Genomic DNA, 7368 nt, shown 5'->3' on the forward strand with positions numbered 1-7368 from the left:
ATCATCTGACAGCGTGAGTCTTCTGCTTCTCGTCTCTCTGCTGGGAGATTTCCGGAGCCCTGCGATGTTGAGCCTTATCGATCGGAACGCTGGAAAGGTCAGCGATCTGGATCACTGCCGGTGCCTCCCCGCGCTCTGGCATTCACTGGAGCTCTGCACCCACAATGCTCTGCTGCTCAACCGGGCTGGCACCGGGTGTGTAGCAGAGGAACACCCTGCTGCTCGGAAAGGGAAACACATAGCTAACCTTTCAATCACCACCAGGGTTTATTCAGTGGCCCTGAACACCGATGGTAACTTGTTGGTTATAATAAATGATTACCCATGAGAACTTGAGAATGAGAATTGTCCAACACTAAAACTTGATCTTGAAGGCTAACTAAAGGGATAGTTTGATCATTTGCCAACTGCTTTCTTGCTGAGAATATCTCAAGTGTCTTTGAGTGTTCAGAGAAGCACTATATTAATTGAAAGGCATTATTTAGATGAAAAGATTGAAACTGTTCTCATGAAACATGACAGCAATATTAATCTTCTCATCTAGTTCTCTAAAAATAAAGTGAGAATTAAGGACAAACTTCTGGACTCATTTTCATGAAACTTGGGAGAATAATGAACCATGGGCCAAGAAGGAGCTCATAAAATGTTTCCTTTGTGCTATATACGACATTCAGCCAACATGAAGGTGGCTCGATCTTTCCATAGAAATTAATAATTTAATTTACCATTCGGAGATGGGGCATGTGGCCGTGGCGAAGGTCTGCGCTCCCTGAGTACCCTGCTAGATTAGAAAGTAATAAAAAAACGTGTCTTGTATGAGAGTGAAACCCCATCCAGAGACATCCCCTGGTTAATATGTTTTATCAACACTGTACGCGGCGTCAGCTCACTGATTTGCATGATTAATACCACGTGGATGCTGCATCAATCTAAGTCTGACCAAGCACATCATCATCACTTTGGTAATGAATTATGCAGAGGCAGGGATAGGTTGGTTTTTTTCCCCTAGACTTTGCGACTGCTAAAGAACTCTAAGTTCTGCTTCTCTCTTAAAATAACATTAGCCAGTTCTCAGATGGTGCTTGACTGCTTCCTGCTACTTTTCTCCTCACCAGTTTCTTATCCACAGCCTCTGCACCAACAGATATGATTAATAGACTACAGTAATTCATTATCTGGCAGGAAAATGATATTATAAAAAAAGATTCAATTCAGGATAAAGAATATGGTAATCATCGCTGCGTAAAATAAAGCACGGACGATGGAGCTGCTGGTGTGTCAGGTTGCATTTGATACACAGGCACGTGTATGCTCGTGTGTGCGCTGTAAATGCAGGACACCATCATAATTAACTTACACAGCTGACACTGCCTCTGCAAAGTGATGAGGCATTTAATTCACACATGACTACACCCTGACAGCAAGGGATCTGTGCATTTGACCCGCATCACTTCCCCACCCCCCTTTGGTGAGAAAGACCCTCAAGAGAAAGCAGAATTCAATTTGATTACACACTGTGAAAAGCTAAGTCAATGTCTTTAGCACTCCGAACCAGCAGCACGTCAAGGTGTAGGATTCATCTCCTGGGAGAGTGATGTGAAAAGCCATTTGTGAACAGCTCAAATTAACTCTCCATTGTGAGTAAATCCTCACGCATTGCTCACACATGATTTCTCTGATGTATCTGTAGAAGTTAGAGTAAAGGCTACAACATAGAGTCTTTCCCCTGGGTTGATAATGGCTCAGGAATTGATGCTCAGGGTTAAAAGGGGCCCTCAATTCAAGATTCAAGGCTAGATTGTCATGTGCACATTAGCTACAGTAGATATGGCAATGAAAGACTTAAGTCACAGGCTCCTCCAACAGTGCAACGTGAATATATATATGACATAAAACTAATAGACGGATAAAATATTGCAAGAGAATGTTTTGCGATGTGCAAGTAAATAGAAATAAAGTAGAAATAGTGCAAGAAGAGTAAATGGAATATGATATATAGATACATAACTTAAGGATGCAAACAGATGAATGTTTATGGATGTTCTTTACAAAGTTCAGGTGTTTAATAGTCTTGTGGCCTGTATTCTGAGATGGGGCAAATTGGGATTCACATGGTGGTGTTTGGATATTTTTAATGAAATACACTCACTTGTTATCTTGCTGAAAGTACAACAAAAATATTGAAACATCTCTGATATCTGTGTGATAAATATGAAGCTGGAGATAGAAGGAGACGGTTAGCTTAGCTTAGCTTAGCTTAGGTGAGCATAACGACTGGAGAAAGGGGAAAGCAGCTGGCGTGGCTGTGTCCAAAGGTAATGGACAGATATTTGAGTGGTATTGATCTCTTTATGTAACTCTTGGCAAGAAACCAAATTAGCATATTTCCTCAGATGTCAAACTATTCCGCTTCCTATTCATAAAACCTGTACTATAGGCTATATGGCAGGCAGAAAGAGTCTTAATGATCAAACTGAATGCAGGAGGACATCTGCGAAATTCAGACGGAAACATGGTTCCCTGTTTAATTCAGTTTGCATCATTTGAAAATTCCTTTTCCCATTTCACGACCGAGTCACGGAAACAGCTCCAGGCCAATATGAAGGCGTGAATATAGAAAGCATGTTAGAAAAGATTAATAATATCTCCAAAACCTGAGGTACACTTCCCTGAGCTAAAGTTAGTTTAATCGAATGTCTTAAAACACAGAAATAAATCAACGACGTCTCATTTTGTCCAAAGGAAATACATACAGTAGATTTCCCTTGGGGGGGGGGACAGTTCATTTAGCAAGCAATCAAGTGATCTGATGAAGTGAAATGAATGGGAATGGGGTGGAATGGTTAATCGCCTGTGGAAGCATTTTATCTTGTAGGAACACATTAAAGCTTTTCTCTCAATGTAGGCTATGGAGGCTGTTAAAAATCACAGTCTGCCGGAGTGTGAATCACTCTGTTGTGAGGTGTACTTTTTTGCAGATCACATCATTTCTGCCAAATATGATTCGTCTAAAAAAATCAACATTGCATCAGAAAAGGAAAATCTCCGTAGAGATCCCCTACACCAGGGGTGTCAAACTCAAATACACAGTGGGCCAACATTAAAAAATGGGTACTAGTCGAGGGCCGGCCTGGTTCAATGTTTATTGCAAAACTTATTGAAATGAACTTATTACACATATTAAACCTGGAACTAACATAGCTTAAATTATTGCCTATAAAAACAACATTAAACATTAAATAATCAGCTGCATTAATTTCTTATGGCTCTATCTGAAGCTTTTCCTGAGTCATTTCTTATGGTTACATTTTTCCACAGGCCAACAACAGCTTCAACAAAACTATTTCCCTCAAAGAAAAAACCAAACATGCCCTGTTGTCGTGAGAGAAAAAGCGCAGAAGGAAACATCCATTGAAACTCAGTGTGCTGCTCTGTGATGCTAGCTCAAGCAAATACTTGGCATCTCATCTCGGGTGCAAGTTCGTCAATGTTTGCGGAGGAGATCCTCAGGATTGAGTGAAGGTTTGCGTGCAATATATCGGCGGGCCAGATCTAATAGTAATTAGAAATTATCCGGCGGGCCGAAATGAAATCCACCAAGGGCCTTGAGTTTGACACATGTGCCCTACGTGTATTGGGGTTACAGATGGGGTCCAAAACTAGCAAGCCACATGAATGTCTGGGAGCAAATTCATTTTATATGCTACACAAATATGGCCAGGATCCGTAGAATTTCCAGAAAACTGGGTTGCAGATTAAAATGTTCAAAAGGGGGGTTCGTTTAGCATGAAACACTTAATCAAAGCTTAAAAAAGAAAGTAGAAAGAAAGTGAAGTCAAAGAAAACTATTGCTGCTAAAAAGTTAGCAATGATTGACAGTCAGACCTAAACATTTCAGATGTGTGTATCTCACCCCGCACTGTAACTTTAATTCATGTACCTTTCTATAGTATTCATGTTTTATTATCTTTGCTTTTAAATTAGTGTTTTTAAATGCAATTTTATAATATGTTTCTTAATGCTCATAATGTCTTTCATTTTTGTAAAGCACTTTGAATTGCCTTGTGTTGAAAGGAGCTATATAAATAAACTTGCCTTAGAGAAACATCAATAGAATCTGAAGTACATTAGATTAATCTGAAGTACATGAGATCAAATAAGCAAACAGCATTGTCTCTGTACTGTCCTATTTATATCCCAACCCATGTCCTCTGCATTAGAATAAACACATACTCAACATTTCCGGGCTCTGCCATGTACATTCGCTGTGGGAGAGGGAAGTGACAGACTCCAGTATTTAGAAGACAAGTGTGATATGTGATGTGACCGTTCTCCCCTCACCACCGACATGCTTCTTATAATTAAATACATCGGCCGTGTCACCGGAAATATCACACAAGATCTGCATTCTGCAATTCTGTATCAAAACCAGCATTAAATAGTGTTTGAATGCACTTCAAAATTGAGAGTAAATGTGGGATGTGCTGCTACATTGTTTTAAATTTTGTCTGAAGACATAATCAAAAGCCTTAAAATAGATGATACAGTGTTTGACAAGCTTTCATGTGCCTGTCAGCTGATCAGATGATTGAAAAACAACAGAAACTGCTCCCTTTAAAATAAAGATCAGCATCTCAACCATCAAGAAAAATGTCTTTCATGCAGGGGATAAAACTCAAACTAAATGAATTGTGGTCACTGATGAAGAGCACATTTATGAGCAAAGCTACACAAACAACAGAGTTACTTTCTGGATATATGTACATACAAAAATCATAAGGAAACTCCAGGGCACTCTCTCTTTAAACATTTTAAATGATTTATTTATAATGACATAGTCACGCTAGACCTAAAAACGGCATGAAGCCTTCGTCAGCGAGTCAAGCTGATCTTAAGAGACGTGGCCATTTTAAATCAGTATTTAACCAAAAAGGGATTTTCCACAGGGACATGGTGATGTGACCTCATGACCTAGAGTGAGTGTAGACAAATACAAACCCAGTAGATGGCGTCTTTTGGTTGAAATATAGTACATTAAAGCTGGATTAAACAGCAACATAGTAAAAACTATAAAAGGCAATAGTAACAGAACACAAACAAATGTAGATAGAACCAATACATGTTTACAAAAAGCATAACAAATCTCATTGATTAAAAATGATTGTTGGTGAACTTCTTCTGGGATGTAAAACCCATGAATGTCCTACATTTAGACTGTTAGGAATCATATTCAGAAATCCAACCGTTTTCCTTTGCTTCCTTGAGCACGTCCTCTTTCAGTGACAGAGATGTTTTATTTCCAGCTGAAGCAGATTTTGTGCTCCAAAGCCTGTTTAATAATTGAATGTCTCACTTCCCGTGTGACAGAACATTTAATCCATTTCCACTGTTTGAGAGCGCCTTTAATCTCAAACAGGTTTTTGATATTTCTGAACCAATTTTCCTTCAATTATTTACTCAAAGTTAAAAAGAATACATTCCAAATTTGAAGAATAAATGGAAAAACATTTGCTGTAATCTAAATAAAAGGTGAGGATGTTTAGCAGGTACTGTACTTACAGTGTTTACCATTTTAGTTATGCGTTACTAGCACGCTACAATATACTAATTAGAATTAAAGGACCAATTGAATGTCTAGTTTTGCAGGTCATAAACCAGTATAGGATCAATTGAAATGATCATGGTGCAAGAGAACAATAAAAAAGGAAAACATTTGTGCAGATTGGGCCTGCTGGTGCAACATCCAGGGATCACTAAAGTCACCATCGTTATCTTATTGATTTCTATATTCAATTTCATGACAATCCATCCAATAGTTGAAATCTGAACATATCTGTCTCTTAGAGGTGGGAAGTAATACAGTACAAATACTTTGTTACTGTACTTGTACTGTAGCAGAGGCTACTCAGTATTGGCATATCCAGCCATGCAGTGGGGTGGTTTGTGAACTACCTCTCTGAAAGGTCCCAATGTGTTCACTTTGATGGACTGTCTTCTGAGTGGTTGAACATTGCTAATGGTGTTCCTCAAGGTTCTGTTTTAGGTCCACTTTTATTCTCCATATATATCAACAGTTTAGGTGAAAATGTGGATGAAGCTACTTTACATTTGTATGTGGATGATACCGTGATGTACTGTGCAAGTCCCTCCATTCAGGAGGCTGTTCTTAAATTACAGGCTGTTTTTAACATTATTCAGACTCAGCTCTTTGAGCTTAAGCTTCTTTTAAATGTTGATAAAAACCAAGGTAATGCTATTTTCAAAAGCTAAAAAGACACCAGAGCCTGTTTTAGATATTGTTACTATGCAAGGACAAGTACTCAAAGTGGTTACCTGTTATAAATACCTAGGTATCTGGCTTGATGATTGTCTTACTTTTAAACTTCATGTCAATAACCTGCTTAAAAAGCTGAGGGTTAGGCTAGGTTTCTTTTTTAGAAACAAGTCCTGTTTCTCATTTGAAGCCAGGAAAGTCACTGTGACCTTTTTACCTGTGCTGGACTATGGTGATTTGATCTATATGAATACACCTGCCCATCGCCTGGAAAAGTTAGATGCCGCCTATCACAGCGCACTGAGATTTGTCACAAATTGTAAAGCACTTACTCATCACTGTACCCTGTATGCAAAGGCAGGTTTGCCATCACTTACTGTAAAGAGGCTCAGTCATTGGTACACGTTTATTTATAAAGCTTCGTTGGGTAAATTCCCGTATTATATCTGCTCTCTGATAACACAGAGAGTTGCAAGCAGCTATTGTCTGAGATCGCATGATGTAGTATTGTTAGATGTGCCAAGAGCAAGGACTGTCTTAGGTAAGACAGCTTTTATGTGTGCAGCTCCACTTGCTTGGAACAATCTTCAACAAGAATTGAAACTGAGCAATCTCATTCCTCAGCATGTTTTTAAAGCTAGGCTAAATGAAATGCTCGTTGATACTATAGGCACTTGTAAATGTCTATAACTATGTAAATGTATCCTGTAAATATAATTTATGATGTCCTTTATTGTTTTATGTTTCATGTGGAACCTATATGCTGCAGGTCTCCCTTGAAAAAGAGATCTATGATCTCAATGGGACCAATCTGGTTAAATAAAGGTTTGAAATGAAAGGAAATGAAAGTAAATCTTTCTGGTATCAGTACTTTACTCCATTACCTATTTTTCTGACGATTGTTTACTTTTACTTCTTACATTTTTAACACAAATACCTGTACTTTCTACTTCTTACATTTTCAAAACAGGTTTGTTACTTTAGTTTTAATCTGTGTTTGGTGGCGTGATCATTATTATTTAGAGTCATTGCTTGCCTGTTGATCATTTCCTGGTCTTCTCTAAAGAAGATCGACCAATGAAAACGTTGTCATG

This window comes from Notothenia rossii (genome assembly GCF_949606895.1).
Source record: "Notothenia rossii genome assembly, chromosome: 10".
Taxonomy (NCBI): Eukaryota; Metazoa; Chordata; class Actinopteri; order Perciformes; family Nototheniidae; genus Notothenia; species Notothenia rossii.